The sequence below is a fragment of the Monodelphis domestica genome, chromosome 1, assembly GCF_027887165.1.
Source record: "Monodelphis domestica isolate mMonDom1 chromosome 1, mMonDom1.pri, whole genome shotgun sequence".
NCBI lineage: Eukaryota > Metazoa > Chordata > Mammalia > Didelphimorphia > Didelphidae > Monodelphis > Monodelphis domestica.
In genome coordinates this window covers 351,315,982-351,335,153 of record NC_077227.1, presented here as the reverse complement: position 1 = coordinate 351,335,153, position 19,172 = coordinate 351,315,982, and the positions used below count along the sequence as shown (strand labels likewise).

The following is a 19,172-nucleotide window of genomic DNA, read 5'->3' as shown; positions in this document are numbered from 1 at the left end:
TGGCAGGCACATGTTAAAGTCTGGGTATTCAAACAAAAGAGAAAAAAGTCCCTGCCCTCAAGGAGTTTACATTCTCAAGGGGGTGACCACATGTAAACACATAGATAGCATATATCAATGTAAATGTAATATATCTCAGTTTGGGGGTAGGGTGATGAATGGAGGAGATGAGGCTTGGAAAGGTGTTATGCAGAAAGGTAAGATTTGACCTAAATCTTAAAGGATGCTAGAGAAGCCAGGAGGTAAAGGTGAAGAGGAAGAGCATTGCAGGAATGAGAAAGACAGCCACTGAAAAGGCATGGATTATAGATCAAGAGCTGAAATGGGGTCTCAAAGGCTACCTAACCCAATCTTCTAATTTTGAAGATAAGGAAACTGAGGCTCAGAGTGGTCAAGTGACTTGTCAAGCTTCCCACAGTTAGAAAGTTATCAGAGAGGGGGATTTGAACCCAGGTCTTCCTAACTTTAAAACTATCTAAAACTCTAAAACTCCATGCTGCATAATTTTGGAATAATCACAATTTTGGGTTACCCAAAGGAGAATGAAGGGACATATGGTGAGTTTAATTAGGCTGTAGCATATTGCCAAAGATGACTTGCATATAAGAGGTGGCATATAGGACATTTTCAAGGATAACTACAATGGGGAAAAGAGGCAGGGATCCATTATGTAGCAAGAAAAAAAGACTAATAGATGTATGGGCTGGGTATCCAAAAACTATAGAAAAATATATAAAAGAGAAAGGCCTCCATAATTTTAGACAGGGACTCTATGGAAGACTTATGGAAAGACAATGATAAGAAATACACAGAGTAAGAGGTTATAGATAGCATATGATTGAGTGTCCATATTGAAATCACAGTTTCACAGAACTTAGGATGAATCTTAAGAATAGACCACAATGGAAATTTTTATGTCCAATATCCTATCCACTACAAGATCACACTGCCTCATGATCCTGAGGGAGAATGTTTAAATCCCAACATTCTCATCTCTTCTGAACTCCCATGAATGAGAATAAATGGTGATGAACAACATAGAGAAGATGAAAGAAGCAGGGCTGGCATAAAACATGACAAGTTCCTCTGCTCAGGAAAGAACCAATCTCCCACAAGAGTTTGAGCCTTTCTGGAGATCTCTTCCACAAAATGACTAATATTGGGAAATGTTTTATATGATTACATATGCAAAATCTATATAGGATTACTTACCATCTTAGGGAGTGGGGAGGGCAAGGAGGGAATGAGGAAGAAGAAGGGAAAGAATTTGGAACTCAAAACTATTAAAATGATGTATTTTTATGTATAAAAGGGGAGAAATAAAATATTATTAGAAAGAAAAAGTTGGAGCCTTTCACATTGTTCTGCTTCATACAAATATGACGTCTAAGGTGATAAGTGTTTGGTGGTCACTGTAATGACTCCTATCATGGCACTATCTGCCCTTAGGGACAATAATGAAAAGCCTCATTTTTCCCTGGGCAGGAAAGAATAAGAGAGGAACATGGTTGGATTACTCTAAGATGTGTAGGATTAATGAAAGAGCTCTTCAGTTTGGGGCTACTGCTATCCCCAGTACAAGTGGAGTGGCTGCCCATAAGATACTGCCAAAGCAAGAAATGATCCAAAAAAAGGAATAGAAGTGTGCATCTCTAAGCTACAAATCCTTTTCACGCAGATTCTCCACTTCTGACTGCTACTACTACAGGATGAGTCAGCCTAGAAACATGAGTCAGCTCTAAATACTCAATAGTCAGCATGGTCACCAAAGTGATCTGGTGCTGCCCCTGATCTGGTCCCATGTTTCCAACCTATATTTTTTTATGCAAACATACTAAGAAAGAAAGAATAATGTAGGCTCACAAGCATGGATCTCCATGCCAAAAGACCTAGGTTGAATCCCAGATCTAAAACTACTAGCTGTGAGACTCTTGATTAAGTTACTTTACCTCTATGACTCTCAGTCTCTTTATCTGTAGAACAGATGGGGATAGGGAACTAAACTATGATTTGATATAGGAAACTTTTAGAAGAATGAACTCTGTCACTGCAGGCTAGTACCTTTTCTGCAACTTAAGAGTTGCCCAGAGTCCCCAAGAGTTAAATAATTTGCCATATGTCCAGAGTCAGAATTTGAACCCAGGTTTATTAACATGAATTCAAATGGGGGCAACTAGGTGGCTCAGTGGATAGGTCAGGTCTAAAGATGGGAGGTCCTGGGTTCAAATCTAGCCTCAGATTCTTCTCAGCTGTGTGATCCTGGGCCCCCCATTACCTAGCCCTTACCTTTCTTCTTCCTTGGAAACAATACACAGTATTGATTCTAAGATGGAAGGTAAGCGTTTAAAAAAATAAATCCAGATCTCCCTCAAAATTGGCTCTTTAGCCAATTCTACTCTGTTGAATAGGTATAATAGTAATTATATAATTACTATCAGGATTATGGTGGAAAACAACAAGAACCCCTGGTAAAGAGTTCTGGGATACAATGAATAACATGGGTCCTGGAATCAGGAAGACTCTTGAGGTCAAATCCAGCTGCAAACACTTACTAGCTGTATGATTCTTAAGTCATTTAATCTTTATCTGTCTCAGTTTTTTAATCTGTAAAATGGAGATAGTAATAGCATATACTTTCTAAAGTTGTTATGAGGATCAAATGAGATAATGTCTGTAAAATACTTTGCAAACCTGAAAGTACTATGTAAGTTCCAGGAATTATTGTGAATAAAAATAAGATTTGAAATATTATATAAATGAGCTACTATTTCCAGATTGTGGGGCCTGGATCTTTTTATTTATCTTTTTCTCCCAGAACTGACTACTGGGCTCTTATATAAAGAGGTGCTTAATAATGTTTGTTGAAGTAAGAAATAAAAATAAATAAACTTCTAAAGGCTGTTTGCTCCATTTGTTAATTATCAGATGAAAACATTCTTAAGCCTCTGTAAGTTCCTTGCAGAGAAAGTCATTAAGATAAAATATGTTTATATAAAGTCATTTAAAGAATTTAACTAGAACACCAATGAAACTTTGTATAGGAAACAGGTAAGCACTTCTAAATGGTCTAATAATTATTACACATGATCCCTTATTCCTTTGTTGATATATTTCCATTTCTATAGTTTGTGATGATAAATTCTGACTCCTGTGACTTTCTTTATTAAAAGAATCTCATTACAGTTATTTTGCTGTAACACTTTATAACTTTATTACATCAATGTAATGACTGGTGTGCTAATTAATTTTTGCAATTCAACAAGACCCTGCTAATTTGGTATCATTTTTATGACTTAGAGCACAATGAATCAACAGGATGATGGTCTCATGGGATAGCCCAATTTCTAGATGCTCACTCACTAGGACAGCATAAATAACCACTACACGTAAATGAAAAATTCATAAGATGGAAATCCCACAAATTATCAATGAAAGGACCTATGCAGCAGGAATGTTGGTTTCAAACCTGCTTCGTATGCTTCCAGAGACTTCTTCCTGAAGATGGATGACAGCATCTGTTACCTCTCAGAGCTGTTGGGAAATATTCCTTTCTTACTTTCCCCTCTCCCATGTTTTTCCTCTAAAAGTAGGGGACAAATGTGCACATAAGGCTTCCCAAAAGGCACCATAATTTGCTCTAAGTATCCATATGAACTGCAAATCTGATCATTTCTCTCTGGCATATGCAGGGAATCTACCCTCCACTTGAAAAAGGGGGCACTGGGGAAGAAGCCTTAGAGTTCCCTGACTATAGGGCTTAATCCATGTCCCCTAGGCCAGAATCTCAGAGTAGGAAAGGACTTAGAATACTTACAAATGAATCACTTTCTAAATAAAAATGCCTCATAATTAGAAGAGGTTGTCCAACCCAAACCATGCTATGAACTAGTAAAAACCTCTGCGTATTCTCCTTACCTTGGGTTCAAGGGGCAGACAGCAAGAGCTTAGAGAAAGGATAGATCCAGGAGTGGGAAGACCAGCCCAAAGGGATAAGACAAAGGTAAGTTTTAAGGAAAAGGACCTTTGGTAGTAAAAGTTTGATGGGCTAGTAAAAATCTGTCTCAAATCTATGCCAGAACATGGACTGGTGGCTGGGGAAATATGATCCTAGTCATCACAGAGAAGATGAGACATGTCCTGGGACTTGCAATCTAATTGATGTCCCCTCCCCAGCCCACCCCTACACACCCAAGTACTCAATCATCTCCTGGTCATCTGCAGTCATTGCCTGTCAATGGAGATGTTCCTGGAAAGAAGTTATTCCAGCAAGGAAAAGACGGGTACAGACCACCAATATAAAACTATAAGAGGGGAAAATGTAAGAGGGAAAATTATGAGACTGGCCATAAAAAAATAATTTTATTAAATCAAAAGTAGTAGAGGGAAAAGATGGAAAAATAGGAGAGAGATATAGGTTAGTTTCCTTGCTGCTCCACTTAGCTTGCTATTCTGTGGCTGCCATTCAGGTCCCCTAGTCAGCTCACAGGGAAATCCAGCCAGCAATAAAAATAAGAGAAAAGAGCAAAATCCACTAGTCTCAATTTATCAAACTTTTCCTCCACCTACTAACTCTCACAAATCATGTCTCAGGAGCCAACTGTGGCTTTCTATTTTGCCTGGGCCGCCCAGGGGTGCAGTCCAGGGGACATCTACCCCATCCCCTGTCTTGTGATCTCTTGACTATTGCTGCCTTTTCCTGGCTGCCATTCTATCCTTGTGACCCAATCCACTCAATGTTTTTCTTCACACAATCCTCCAGATCAAGTTTAGGTTCACACCAGATATGCAGGTAATCAACAGGAGATGATGTCACCTGTGAGACCCCAGAAAGTGGGGACGGTAAATTTCCTTTGCACAAAGAATTCACCAGAGAAATATTGGAAAGAAGAGAGTCTATCTTGACCCAATCCCTCAGCAGGAAGTTGTTTGCCCCTCTTCTGAACCTCACACAGCATCCTATCAGAGAAGAAATATGGACGTATGATGGGCAGAGAACTAATCTAGACTTAGATGGAGTCAGGTTCAAGCTCCAATTCTGACACTGACTATGTAATGACTTATCTTCTCTGAACATGTTTCCTCATCTGCAAAAATGGATAGCAGTCCTTCCCTTACTTACCTCAAAGCATCATTGTGAGAAAATCATCAAGTGCCATGGGCACAATGTATTATTATTTGTACCTTCCTTTGTGTATATATCACACTTTGCCTTATTGTAGTTATCTGTATTTCTTTCTTTGCTGGGTACATAATAGGTACTTAATAAATGCTTGTTTTCCTCTTTCCCTCTCTCCCTTTTTCCTTCCTTCTTCTTTCATTCTTTCCTTTCTTAAATCCTTCATTTTGCTAAATCTAATTCTAGGCACCACAGAATAAAATTGAACAAGATTATATATATGCTTGTTGAATTGAATTGTGAGGTCATTGTCCTAGCCTTAAAAATAATGCAAGTCAGACAAAGTAGTATCACCTAGCTTTCCCCAACCTGTTTATATCTTCTCTCACTAAACCCATCAGTTCTGAAAATCCAGGAATCAGTCTTGAGAGATGGGAGATGAGAATAGATGCCATGAAGTTTTTTTGTGAATCTGTGGTTGTCTCCATCTCTGCAGTTATATAAAACATACTGGCCAGATGGTGGGTATTAGTGAGTGGATAAACTAACAGCTCTTTTATTTTTAATGAAAATATTTACTTTGAACTTTAGAACAAAACCCAGATACCTACTTCACTCAACAGAAGGGAGGATTCCCTTGAATTCATTTTTTAAGGTGAGGAGAAACTAAAAGGCTGGACATGATGCTAGGGTTCAGCTGGAATAGCAGTCAGTGCCTGCTCTCTGATGGATAACTTTTCTTTTCTTTTTTTTTTTTTTTTTAAATATATTTTATTTGATCATTTCCAAGCATTATTCGTTAAAGACATAGATCATTTTCTTTTCCTCCCCCCCACCCCCCATAGCCGACGCGTAAGTCCACTGGGCATTAGATGTTTTCTTGATTTGAACCCATTGCTTTGTTGATAGTATTTGCATTAGAGTGTTCATTTAAAGTCTATCCTCTGTCATGTCCCCTCAACCTCTGTATTCAGGCAGTTGCTTTTTCTCGGTGTTTCCACTCCCATAGTTTATCCTTTGCTTATGAATGGTGTTTTTTTTCTCCTGGATCCCTGAAAGTTGTTCAGGGACATTACACCGCCCCTAATGGAGAAGTCCATTACGTTCGATTATACCACAGTGTATTAGTCTCTGTGTACAATGTTCTCCTGGTTCTGCTCCTCTCGCTCTGCATCACTTCCTGGAGGTTGTTCCAGTCTCCATGGAACTTCTCCACTTTATTATTCCTTTGAGCACAATAGTATTCCATCACCAACATATACCACAGTTTGTTCAGCCATTCCCCAATTGATGGGCATCCCCTCGTTTTCCAGTTTTGGGCCACCACAAAGAGCGCAGCTATGAATATTTTTGTACAAGTCTTTGTGTCCATTATCTCTTTGGGGTACAGACCCAGCAGTGCTATGGCTGGGTCAAAGGGTAGATATTCTTTTGTCGCCCTTTGGGCGTAGTTCCAAATTGCCCTCCAGAATGGTTGGATCAGTTCACAACTCCACCAGCAATGAATTAATGTCCCTACTTTGCCACATCCCCTCCAGCATTCATTACTTTCCTTTGCTGTTATGTTAGCCAATCTGCTAGGTGTGAGGTGATACCTCAGAGTTGTTTTGATTTGCATCTCTCTGATTATAAGAGATGTAGAACACTTCTTCATGTGCTTGTTAATAGTTTTGATTTCTTTATCTGAGAACTGCCTATCTATTTCCCTTGCCCATTTATCAATTGGAGAATGGCTTGATTTTTTGTACAATTGATTTAGCTCATTATAAATATGAGTAATTAAACCTTTGTCAGAGGTTTCTATGAAGATTTTTTCCCAATTTGTTGTTTCCCTTCTGATTTTAGTTATATTGGTTTTGTTTGTACAAAAGCTTTTTAGTTTGATGTAGTCAAAATTATTTATTTTACATTTTGTGATTCTTTCTATATCTTGCTTGGTTTTAAAGCCTTTCCCCTCCCAAAGGTCTGACATGTATACTATTCTGTGTTTACCCAATTTACTTATGGTTTCCTTCTTTATGTTTAAGTCACTCACCCATTTTGAATTTATCTTGGTGTAGGGTGTGAGGTGTTGATCTATTCCTAGTCTCTCCCACACTGTCTTCCAATTTTCCCAGCAGTTTTTATCGAATAGTGGATTTTTGTCCCAAAAGCTGGGATCTTTGGGTTTATCGTATACTGTCTTGCTGAGGTCATTTTCCCCCAGTCTATTCCACTGATCTTCCTTTCTGTTTCTTAGCCAGTACCAAATTGTTTTGATGACTGCTGCTTTGTAATATAGTTTGAGGTCTGGGACTGCAAGGCCCCCATCATATGTGTTTTTTTTCATTATTTCCCTGGATATCCTTGATCTTTTGTTCTTCCAAATGAACTTTGTTATGGTTTTTTCTAAATCAGTGAAGAAGTATTTTGGTAGTTCAATGGGTATGGCACTAAATAGATAAATAAGTTTGGGTAGGATGGTCATTTTTATTATATTGGCTCGTCCTATCCATGAGCAGTTAATGTTTTTCCAATTGTTCAAGTCTAGTTTTAGTTGTGTGGCGAGTGTTTTGTAGTTGTGTTCATATAGTTCCTGTGTTTGTCTTGGGAGATAGATTCCTAGGTATTTTATTTTGTCTAAGGTGATTTTGAATGGGATTTCTCTTTCTAGTTCTTGCTGCTGAGCTGTGTTGGAGATATATAGAAAAGCTGATGATTTATGTGGGTTTATTTTGTATCCTGCAACTTTGCTAAAGTTGTTGATTATTTCAATTAGCTTTTTGGTTGAATCTCTAGGATTCTTTAAGTAGACCATCATGTCATCCGCAAAGAGTGATAACTTGGTCTCCTCCTTGCCTATTCTGATGCCTTCAATTTCTTTATCTTCTCTAATTGCTACTGCTAGTGTTTCTAGTACAATGTCAAATAGTAGGGGTGATAATGGGCATCCTTGTTTCACTCCTGATCTTATTGGGAATGCATCTAGTTTATCCCCATTGCAGATGATATTAGCTGTTGGTTTTAGATATATACTGTTTATTATTTTTAGGAATGACCCTTCTATTCCTATGCTTTCTAGTGTTTTTAATAGGAATGGGTGTTGTATTTTATCAAAGGCTTTTTCTGCATCTATTGAGATAATCATGTGGTTCTTGCTAGTTTGCTTGTTGATGTGGTCAATTATGTGGATGGTTTTCCTAATGTTGAACCAGCCCTGCATCCCTGGTATGAATCCTACTTGATCATGGTGAATGATCCTTCTGATCACTTGCTGGAGTCTTTTTGCTAGTATCCTATTTAAAATTTTTGCATCTATATTCATTAGGGAGATTGGTCTATAGTTTTCTTTCTCTGTTTTTGACCTGCCTGGTTTTGGAATCAGTACCATGTTTGTGTCGTAAAAGGAGTTTGGTAGAACTCCCTCTTTGCTTATTATGTCAAATAGTTTGTATAGTATTGGGGTTAACTGTTCTCTGAATGTTTGATAGAATTCACAGGTGAATCCATCAGGCCCTGGGGATTTTTTCTTAGGAAGTTCTTTGATGGCTTGATGGATTTCAATTTCTGATATGGGATTATTTAAGAATTCTATTTCCTCTTCTGTTAGTCTAGGCAGTTTGTATTTTTGTATATATTCATCCATTTCTCCTAAATTGGTGTATTTATTGCCATATAATTGGGCAAAGTAATTTCTAATGATTGCCTTAATTTCCTCCTCATTGGAGGTGCTGTCCCCCTTTTCATCTTTAATGCTGTGAATTTGCTTTTCTTCCTTCCTTTTTTTAATTAGATTGACCAGTACTTTGTCTATTTTGTTTGTTTTTTCAAAGTACCAGCTTCTTGTCTTATTTATTAAATCAATAGTTCTATCACTTTCGATTTTATTAATTTCTCCCTTAATTTTTAGGATTTCTAATTTGGTTTTCTGCTGGGGGTTTTTAATTTGATCGCTTTCGAGTTTTTTCAATTGCATTTCCAATTGATTGATCTCTGCTCTCCCTTGTTTGTTAATATGAGCTTTCAGGGATATGAATTTGCCTCTGATTACCGCTTTGGCTGCATCCCAAAAGGTTTGAAAGGATGTTTCGCCATTGTCATTTTCCTTGATGAAATTATTAATTGTTTCTATGATTTCTTCTTTAGCTAAACGGTTTTGGAGTATCATATTGTTTAATTTCCAATTGGTTTTAGATTTGGTTTTCCATGTACCATTACTAATCATTATTTTTATTGCCTTGTGATCTGAGAAGGCTGCATTCATTATTTCTGCTTTTTTGCATTTGTGTGCTATGTTTCTGTGACCTAATGTATGGTCAATTTTTGTGAATGTGCCATGTGGTGCTGAGAAGAAGGTGTATTCCTTTTTATCCCTATTTATTTTTCTCCATATGTCTATTAATTCTAATTTTTCTAAGATTTCATTCACTTCTTTTACCTCTTTCTTATTTATTTTTTGATTTGATTTATCTAAATTTGATAATGGTTGGTTTAAGTCTCCCACTAGTATGGTTTTATTGTCTATTTCTTCCTTCAATTCTCCTAGTTTCTCCATTAGAAATTTGGGTGCTATATTATTTGGTGCATACATGTTGATTAATGATATTTCCTCATTGTCTAGAGTCCCTTTTAACAAAATATAATTACCTTCCCTATCCCTTTTGATCAGGTCTATTTTTGCATTGGCTTTATCAGATATCATGATTACCACTCCTGCCTTCTTTCTATCAGTTGAGGCCCAGAAGGTCTTACTCCATCCTTTAATTCTGACCTTGTGGGTGTCAACCCGCCTCATGTGTGTTTCTTGAAGACAACATATGGTAGGGTTTTGGATTCTAATCCATTCAGCTATTCGTCTACGTTTTATGGGTGAGTTCATCCCATTCACGTTCAAAGTTATGATTGTCATTTGTGGACTCCCTGGCATTTTGATTGCCTTCCCTAATTCTAACCTTTTCTTCTTCGGCTCTACCTTTTAGTCCAGTGATTTACTTTGAATCAGTCCCCCTTGTCCCCTCCCTTGATGTTTCCCTTTTTAGTCCCTCCCTTTTTGTTCCCTCCCCCTCCCCCCTCTCTTTCCCTCCCTTTTTGTTCTCCCTCTCCCCCTCCCCCCCTTGGTTTTCCCTTCTCCTTACCCTTGTTGGGTAAGATAGAATTCAAGATCCCAATGGATCTGGATGTTTTTCCCTCTCAGAGTTGATTTCCCTGAGATTGAGGTTTAAGTAAACCCCCCCCCCCCTCTCTTCCTCTCCTTCTTATAGGAGTTTTCTTCCCCTCCCCTTCCCCTGTGAATCTTTGTGTGAGAACCATTATTCTATTTGGTCTTTCTTTACCCCCTATTTATACATTACATTTTCCCCACATATTAGTATACATAGGTTGGTATAAATGTAGTCCTTATAGAAGAGAGTTTGAGTAAAAGAAGATAACATTTTTCCCCTTTCCTTAATATTTACCTTTTCAGGTATTCCTTGCTCTTTGATTTTCGGTATCAAACTTTCCACAGAGCTCTGGTCTTTTCTTTGCAAAAAGTTGGAAGTCTTCTATTTTGTTGAATGCCCATACTTTCCCTTGGAAGTATATAGTCAGTTTTGCTGGGTAGCTGATTCTTGGTTGGAGACCCAGCTCTCTGGCCTTTCTGAAGATCATGTTCCATGCCTTACGATCATTCAGAGTAGAACTTGCAAGGTCTTGGGTGACCCTGATTGGCATTCCTTTATATCTAAATTGTCTTTTTCTGGCTTCCTGTAGGATTTTTTCTTTTGTTTGATAGCTTTGGAATTTGGCAATTACATTCCTGGGAGTTGTCTTTTGGGGGTTTAGTGTAGAAGGTGTTCTGTGAGCTCTGTCAGTGGCTGTATTGCCCCCTTGTTCTAGAATCTCTGGGCAATTTTCTTTGATTATATCTTGTATCACCATGTCCAGTTTGGTGTTTATTTCTGGCTTTTCTGGGAGTCCAATTATTCTTAAATTTTCTCTTCTCCCCCTGTTTTCCAGATCTATCACCTTGTCGGTGAGATATTTTATGTTCTCTTCTAATTTCTTGGTGTTTTGGCTTTGCTTTATTAGTTCTTGCTTTAAAGCCTGGTTTTCTTTTACAGTTTGGTCAAACTGGTTTTGTAGATGCGTGAATTTCTTTTGCATCATTTCCCACTTTTCCTCCCAGAGGGCTTCCATCTTTTTGGTCCTTTCTGATTCAAATTCTTCATGGGTTTGTGGAGAGTTTCTATTTCCTTTGGAAGATTTTGGAGAATTTTCTTGTATATCTTCTTCTATCTGCTCTGTATTTTGTATTTTGGCTCCATAGAATGTGTCCAGAGTCGCCCCTTTCTTCTTATTTTTCTTGGTATTTTGGGGCTTCGGTGCTTCTGTGGAGTTTGTCATCTCTGAACGTGGAGGATTGGCTTTTCTTGTCTTTGTCTGGTGATCAGAGGCTTTAGTCCTGGGCAGATGTTGGTTCTATGAGCGTTCCCTGGGTTAAACTGAATATGCCTCACTGGAACTGGAATGGAAGGGTTGGACCACGAGGCCACACTCTCCCCCTGGCTCGATTTCCGGAAGTTGCCTTCAGAATCGCTGGCCGTGAGGCTGTTTCGTCGGCCTGCGGGGGGATGGGCTGCCGCTTCCCCAAGCTCCGAGAGCACAGACTTTCACTGAGACTTGGATAGCAGGATCCAGCCAGTGAGGCTGTCTTGCCCGCCCTGAGGGTTGCTGTTGTTTTGACCAGCTCTCTGCAGCGGAGGCCCCAGGCAGTAACTTTTACCCGGACCGACAAGCTCTTTGCAGCGGAGGCCCCAGGCAGTAACTTTCACCCGGACCGACCGGCTCTCTGCAGCGGAAGCCCCAGGCAGTAACTTTCACCCGGACTGGGACTTGGGTAGAAGACCCTGAGGGTTGTTGTTCCTCAGACCCTGCTCTCTGAGCCCGGCGCGGCTGCCGCTTCCGGGAGCCTTGGACTCTGCGCTCCTACCCCTGAGGTCCGAGGGATCTTGGGTTCTGGCTTTTAAGGGGAGCCGTACCTTTTGAACCGGGTCCAGGTCCAGGAGGAGGGTTCCCAGGGTCTGTGCTGTTGATCGTTTTGAATTTCGGCGCCTTAGGAGCTTCTAGTTTGAGATCGGTCGGGAAGGGTTTTCCGGAGATCTGAACTTCAGCTTTCTCTAAGCCGCCATCTTAACCGGAAGTCCCTCGGATAACTTTTCTTGATGCCTGATTTTCTGATTTCCCTCTTTCACAAGACTTCTCTTTTCTCTGTCTCTATCTCTCTATATCTCTTTTCCCCTCCCCTCTCCTTACAGAGAAAGAACACAAAACCATGGAAAGATCATTGAAAAACAGATTTTGTAAACCTTAAATTGCTATAGTGAATGGAAGGAGAAGGAAGGATGGCAGCAAGGACAGGAGAAAGAGAAGAAAATGATCCCTTCCTGAAACATGCAAAAAGGGTATTTTTGATGGTAATGGCCAGTGATTCCCCTAAGTCTATACTCTATATTCTTTGAGGACAGCATGATTCTTTGTCTTCTAGGGATCTAGTACAATGCCTTGCACACAGTAGGCACTTAAGAATGAAATCAATAATGTTATCTAATATCCTTAAGCAAACAATTCATTTATATGTTATTGGGGGGGGGGGGAAGCTGGATGGGGCAGTGGATAGTGCTGAGCCTAGAGTTAGGAAGACATAATTTCAAATCCAGTTTCAGACACTAGCTGTGTGACCTGGGCAAATTACTTATCCCTGTTTGCCTTATTTCCTCATTTGTCAAACGAACTAGAGAAGGAAATGAAAAACCACTCTAGTATCTTTGCCAAGAAAATCCCAAATGGGCACACAGAGTTGGATACAACTGAAATTAATGAACAGGAAAAATGAAAATTTAAGGTATTTAATAGACTTTTCCACCCAACTCTCTAAAGTAATACATTTAATTGTGAGGAAACTGAGGCTGAGAGTAACTAAGGGATGTGTTTAAGGTCACCCACATAGTTACTAGCAGGGCAAGAACTTGAACCTGGAATTTTTTAACTCTTTTATCTCTGGAACTTCTGCAGAGGGTCCCACTATCTCAATTAGTGCCCATTTCACCTGGCCCACTATTTCACAAGTGCCCCAGGCATGCTTTTCCTCACTTCCCACTGTGAAGCCATCATCTTGAAAGCCTTAACCAGCCATCTGACTGATGTCACCACTTATTAGTCTTTCCCTTCACCCTACCTTTCTCCAGTTCCGGAATCATGACCAAATCATGTTTTGGTCCTTGAGCACACTACTTTAATGATAAGAGCAGCTAGGTGGCTCAGTGGATAGAGAACCAAATTTAGATATGGGAGGTCCTTGGTTCAAATTTGACCTCAGATATTTCCTAGTTGGGTGACCCTGGGCAAGTCACTTAATTTCCATTGCCTAGCCCTTACTGCTTTGTTGCCTTGGAACCAATTAGTATTGATTATAAGAGAGAAGATAAAGAGAGATAGAGACAGACAGACAGAGATAGCACTCCTTGAGGGCAGGGACTGTCTTTGTTTTTGTATTTGTATCCCTAGTACTTAGTACTTCTTAATTCCTTTTCTTTATTTTCTCCTTCCTAACTCCCAAGTCCCAAGCTTTCTAGCCTGCCCACTGGCTAAAGAGTCTCTCTGTACATTAGTTGCAGAATGATTTAATAGCTTTTGAAGCTGGCCCTCTGTGTTCAAAATTAATGTCATGTGTGGTGGCTTTATGCTATTAGGCTGCATTTTAACTGCAACAAATGATTCTCATCTAAAATTTCAAGCTGCGCTCTCAGTGAGAAAAGAGAAAAGGGATTTGGTAAACTACCCCTTAATTTTTGACACCAATGATCCAGAGCCTTAAATTGATGGTGCAATTACAAGTGGTGCCATGCACACACAGGGCAAGTGGAGAGCCTGAGCAAGCTTACTGATTAGAGCATTCGAAGAGGGGCATCAGGGATATTAATAATAGCTAACACTTATATAGTGCCTACTATGTGTCAGGCACTGTAATAAGGTGCTTTGTAAGTATTATCCCAATTATTCCTCACATCAAGTCAGAGAGATCAGTGCTATCATTATCCCCAATTTCCAGATGAGGAAACTGAGGCAAAGAGGGTTAAGTGACTTGCCCAAGGTCACACAGCTGGTAACTGGGAGTAGATTTTAACTTGGGAAGATAAGTCTTCCTGACTTCAGGACCAGCATTCTATCTACTGTACCTCTTGGCTGCCTCAGTTACCATTGGTAGTATCTTAGCTTCTTCTGTGAAGAATTCTGATCAAGCTGACATCCAAATACCTTATCCTTAATTGGGGAAAATGGCAATTATCTGTCTCTTCCCTATGCATATGAACACCATGTCCAGGTTAAGTCCTCATTACCACTTTAGAGAGCTTCTACCCTCTGGGCCTGGTAACAGAAAGATTTCATTCAAATTTTGCCTCTGATAATAGTTATGTGACCTTGACCAAAACACTTGACCCTTCTGAGTCTCAGTTTGCTCAGATGTAAAAGGAAGATAATAAAAATGATGTCTAGCTTGAAGAGTTGTTGCAATGATCAAATAAGCATTGAATGTGTTTTGTAAACTCTAAAGCACCAAATGTGTTATTATTATTATTATTCTTTCTCATTCTAATTCATCCTTCATACCAATAGATCCTTTCTTATGCACAGACCTGCTAGTGTAACTACTCTACACAAATCCTTGCCTCTGTGTTCAAACCTTGGCATTCAAAGCCCTCCCCAATCTGATATGACCTACCCTTTTCAGGTTCATCTATGTAATCTAGACTTTAGCCAAACTATACTGTAGCCAAACCCATTCACCTCTGTAATTGCCTTGTGAGGTTCTCTATTCATCCTATTCACTTGTGCCCCCTTCACCTGATGAATTTATATGTATCCTTTAAAGACAAATTTAAGGGAAATATCTTCCATTAAACCTACTTTGCTCCACATTGCTAATAACCTTCCCCCCTGGGCCTCAAGGAGTATTTTGTTTCACAACTCTCTAATGTCCAAAGCATTTAATATTGTGTTCTAACTGAAGAACTGTCTCTCTTTTCTATCCTCCTATGAAACTGCAAATTCCATGAAGGCAGGGACTACATTTTACTTAGGCTATGTGTATGTCCCCAAAAATCAGTCCAAGGATTGACCCAGAAGACATTTAATAAATATGTGTTGAACTAAAATGAATGATAACCACCCAATTTCAGAGTTGAAAAGGACCTCAGAAACCATATAGTCAAATGGGCACCTACAACCCAATAAGTGGCCAACAAGCCTTGACTTCTTAGATCTCTGGTGAGAGAGGAACCCAATACCCCCAAAGCAATCTATCCAACTTTGAGATGGTCCAACGATTAGGAAATGTTTCCTAAGCTCAAACCTACATTTGTCTGTTTGCAATTTTTACCCTTTCCTCCTAGTTTTGCCCTTCTTGGGCAAGCCAAATGTGTCTCATCCTTCTTCTTAAATGAACTACTTTGATTCCAAGGGTAGTAAGGCCTGAGAGATTCTATCCTCACACCAGTCAGTTCTCAGTCTCTAACAGTGACCATGCATAGCAAACAGCATGATAAAGGAATGATAGACAGGCTTGGAGGAGCTCGTATATTTTGGAGCCAAAACCCTGACATTTCACTATCATTTTGTATTAAAAACAGACAAAATTCCTTTCAAGTATGCATAAATGATGAATATTTTTCAGTCAAGAATTAAGGACCAAATGTCTAAATGATTCTCACAAACAATGATGGGTGGTCCCCTAATACCAGGGTGGCAGATCAGGATCTTACCCATGTTTTGGCTTGTGTGGTGGTAAGACCTGCAAGTCATCTATTTCTCTTGAGGTCTATCCTATCCAGGAAAGGAGGCAGGTCAAGCCCTTCACTTTTAGATTCTAAAGAGTTAGTGATTTTTAAAGCAGCCACATGACAGGAGAGGAGAGGAGGGATTTCCTCCCTTTACCATCTCATCTGTCTCCTAGCTCCTGTATCATTGTCAGAGACTATTACCCTTCAACGTTATCACCTCAAGTATGATGACCTTCCATAGTGGTTAACAGAGAGAACTTTGAAGACAGACCCTTTGGATTTGGATAGGAGGGTAGCTTTGGAAAGGTTATCTAGAAACTGCAGTTGGGGGTCCCTATACTGGTAGGAAGGTGCCTCCAATATGTCCCTTACATTCCAGAGTGAAAGGAGCAATTGCTTTGGAAAGCCATGGTCAGCAGGATCCAACTTGAGTTGGACTACTACTAGGTCTGTATCCCAAAGAGATCAAAGAAAGGGGAAAAGGACCTACTTGTACAAAAATCTTTATAGCAGCTATTTTTGTAGTGATAAAGAACTGGAAATTGAGGGAATGCCCATCACCTGGGGAATGGCTGAACAAATTGTGGCACATGATTATAATGGAATACTCTTGTGGCATAAGAAATGATGAATAGGATGCTATCTGAAAAACCTGGAAAGACATATATGAACTAAAGTAAAGTGAAGTGAGTAGAACCAGGAGATCACTGTACACAGCAAGAACAATATTGTATGGTGATCAACTGTGAATGACTTAATTATTATCCACAATACAAAGATCCAAGACAATTCCAAGGGATTCATAATGAAAAATGCTATCTACTGCCACAGAAGGAACTGATGGAGTCTGAAGCAGATCAAATCATACCATTTTTCACTTTATTTCCTTTATGAGTTTCTTCTTGTATGTGTAATATGTGTTTTCTTTCATAACATGATGAATATGAAAATGTGTATACAGCATGAGAGTATATGTATAACTTATATCTGATTACTTGTCATCTTGGAGAAGGAGGAGGGGAAGGAGAGAGGACAGAAGGGAGATAAAGATTTAGATCACAAAATTTCAGAAAACGAATGTTAAAAACTGTTTCTATATGTAATTGAGAATAAAAAAATAATAAATTTTAAAAAGATCTAGAATTAGACGTGATTTAGTCCACCAAGTTCAACCCCCTTATTTTTCCAGGTGAGGAAATTAAATCTCTGAGAGATTGAGTCACTTGTCCAAGGTTTATGCCCAATAATCAGCATATGAGAATTTATTTTTCATATATTTTATTAATTCTTGTATCAGGGCCCTGGAGTAGAAATAGCCCAAATTCCTGTATATTAGGGTAAATTACTGGGCATTCCCATTTCTGGGTCAAAGATTCCATCAAGTCTACTACTTTTTGCATTTTATTTTCCCTTAGGAATTCTAAGGATTGTTTTCCTTTATAACAGAATTTGGTTAATAAATGAAGAGGACAAGGATTCTTTTCCTGTGTATGTATTCCCCATGAAATCAAGAAGAAAGGGGTCAATAGTTCGATGGACCACCTCTTAATTAGCCTACCAATTAGAGATATCTTGGGATGTTCAAGGGAGGGACTGAATAATGAGCTCCTAAAACTCTATTGATCTGTCTGATGGAGCTTCCTGGTCTCTTGTCATTGAGAGGGCTGTTGAGCTATTTTACTTTATTGGTTATGATGCTGGCATAACCTATGAACTGATAGAATCAATAAACAGATATCTCTTACCCAAATCAGTCTTGAAATAATTTTAATTGTAACACGGGGCACAACTTGAATTTACCTCTGAAGCTCTCATTAATGCTCTTCCCATTGGATCCAAAGCTGTAGACCTTCAACTGACAGTCTCCTTATTCTCTAAGAGGTTCCTGTGCCTTGCCAGTGGAAGCAAATAGAGAAGATTCTCTGGTGAAGAAGCACCGACCATGACTGTCACTTGTCTGCTGGGGTCTTGTTGTAGGGCACTCATTAGATTCTCTGAAAATCTCTCCCCAGATTTCTTAGTAAAAGAATGGCCTACAACTTCCACACTGATGGCATAGTCCCAATTCACTTCAATTGAAATCAGCAAACATTTATTAATACTCAATAATACTCAATACAGGCAGTAAGATGAACTAACAGCTTTCAAGGAATTTACAAAGTAGCAGAGAGATAAGGCAAACGATAGTCATGTAAGCCAGATTCTTCTATGTAGAAGGGAAGATCAGAGTGACCTGAGGACTTGAAGAGGGGTCACTTGTAACCAGCTAATCAGGGAAGGCTTTACAGTGCCTTGCAAACTGGCCCTTTAAGGTAACTGAAAAAGTGAAGAGGGAGGTGGAGTGGTCTGCTCCTGGCATGGAGAAATCAGTTGTAGAAATGCAGCCAGGAAAAAATGAAAGCTAGGACCATAGAATGGCAACTTGCCCAATATGGTTGGAACTTGGAATGCATAAAGGGAGGGCAATAATGTGAGAAAAGTCTGGAAAAATAGGTTGAGGTCAAAGAGTGGAAGTTAATGCTGAATGCCAAGAGAATTTCATCTCTGGAACAGCTAGGTGGCGCATTGAATAGAGAACCTAGTCTTGAGTTCAAATCTGATCTCAGAAATTTATTAGCTGTGTGACCTTAGGCAAGTCACCAAACCCCTGTTTGCCTCAGTTCTCTAATCTGTAAAATGGGGATAATAATAGTATCTATCATGAAGGGTTGTGAGACTCAAATGAACTAATAATATTAAAGTACTTAGGACAGTGCTTTGTTAGCACTATAGAAATATTAGCTAGCAGCATCAGCACTATTATTTCTGTAGGAAAGAGGGAGTTCCTGAAGGTCTATGAGCAGAAGCATTCCTGTGGGCTCTTTGTTGACTCAAGAAGGGATTACAAATGTTTTGATGGTTAAGGATCTACAGGTATCCAGGGTACCTGAGAAAGGACTGTGTGAAGAAGAAACAAACAAAATACTATCTCATTTTACTTGCCTCTCCTAGTTCGGAGTGACTTTGCAGAATCCCCACAATGTTTTCTTTTGGATCTTCCCCACCCACTTCAAGACGCTGAATCAAAGTCTATGGAATGAATGAATGTGCTTGCATACCTTCCTAGAGGAGCCCCGGAGCCTTTGGATCCAGGCTAGTGGAGAGCCTGTAGCCCATGTGGTCGCTAAGAGATGAGCCCGATGTCTAATACTTGTCAGAACATAATTAGAGAGCTTCTAAGCAGCTTTTAATGTAGGATCTGCTCCATCATTCTGCTCATT

At 39.4% G+C, this 19,172-nt stretch overlaps 1 protein-coding gene across 3 annotated transcripts in view; it reads right to left on the bottom strand.

The window, feature by feature from the left end:
• The window catches only part of ADAMTS2 (ADAM metallopeptidase with thrombospondin type 1 motif 2), a 535,678-nt gene that overhangs the window by 246,170 nt on the left and 270,336 nt on the right, over positions 1-19,172 (bottom strand). The gene's annotated exons all lie outside the window — the stretch shown is intronic.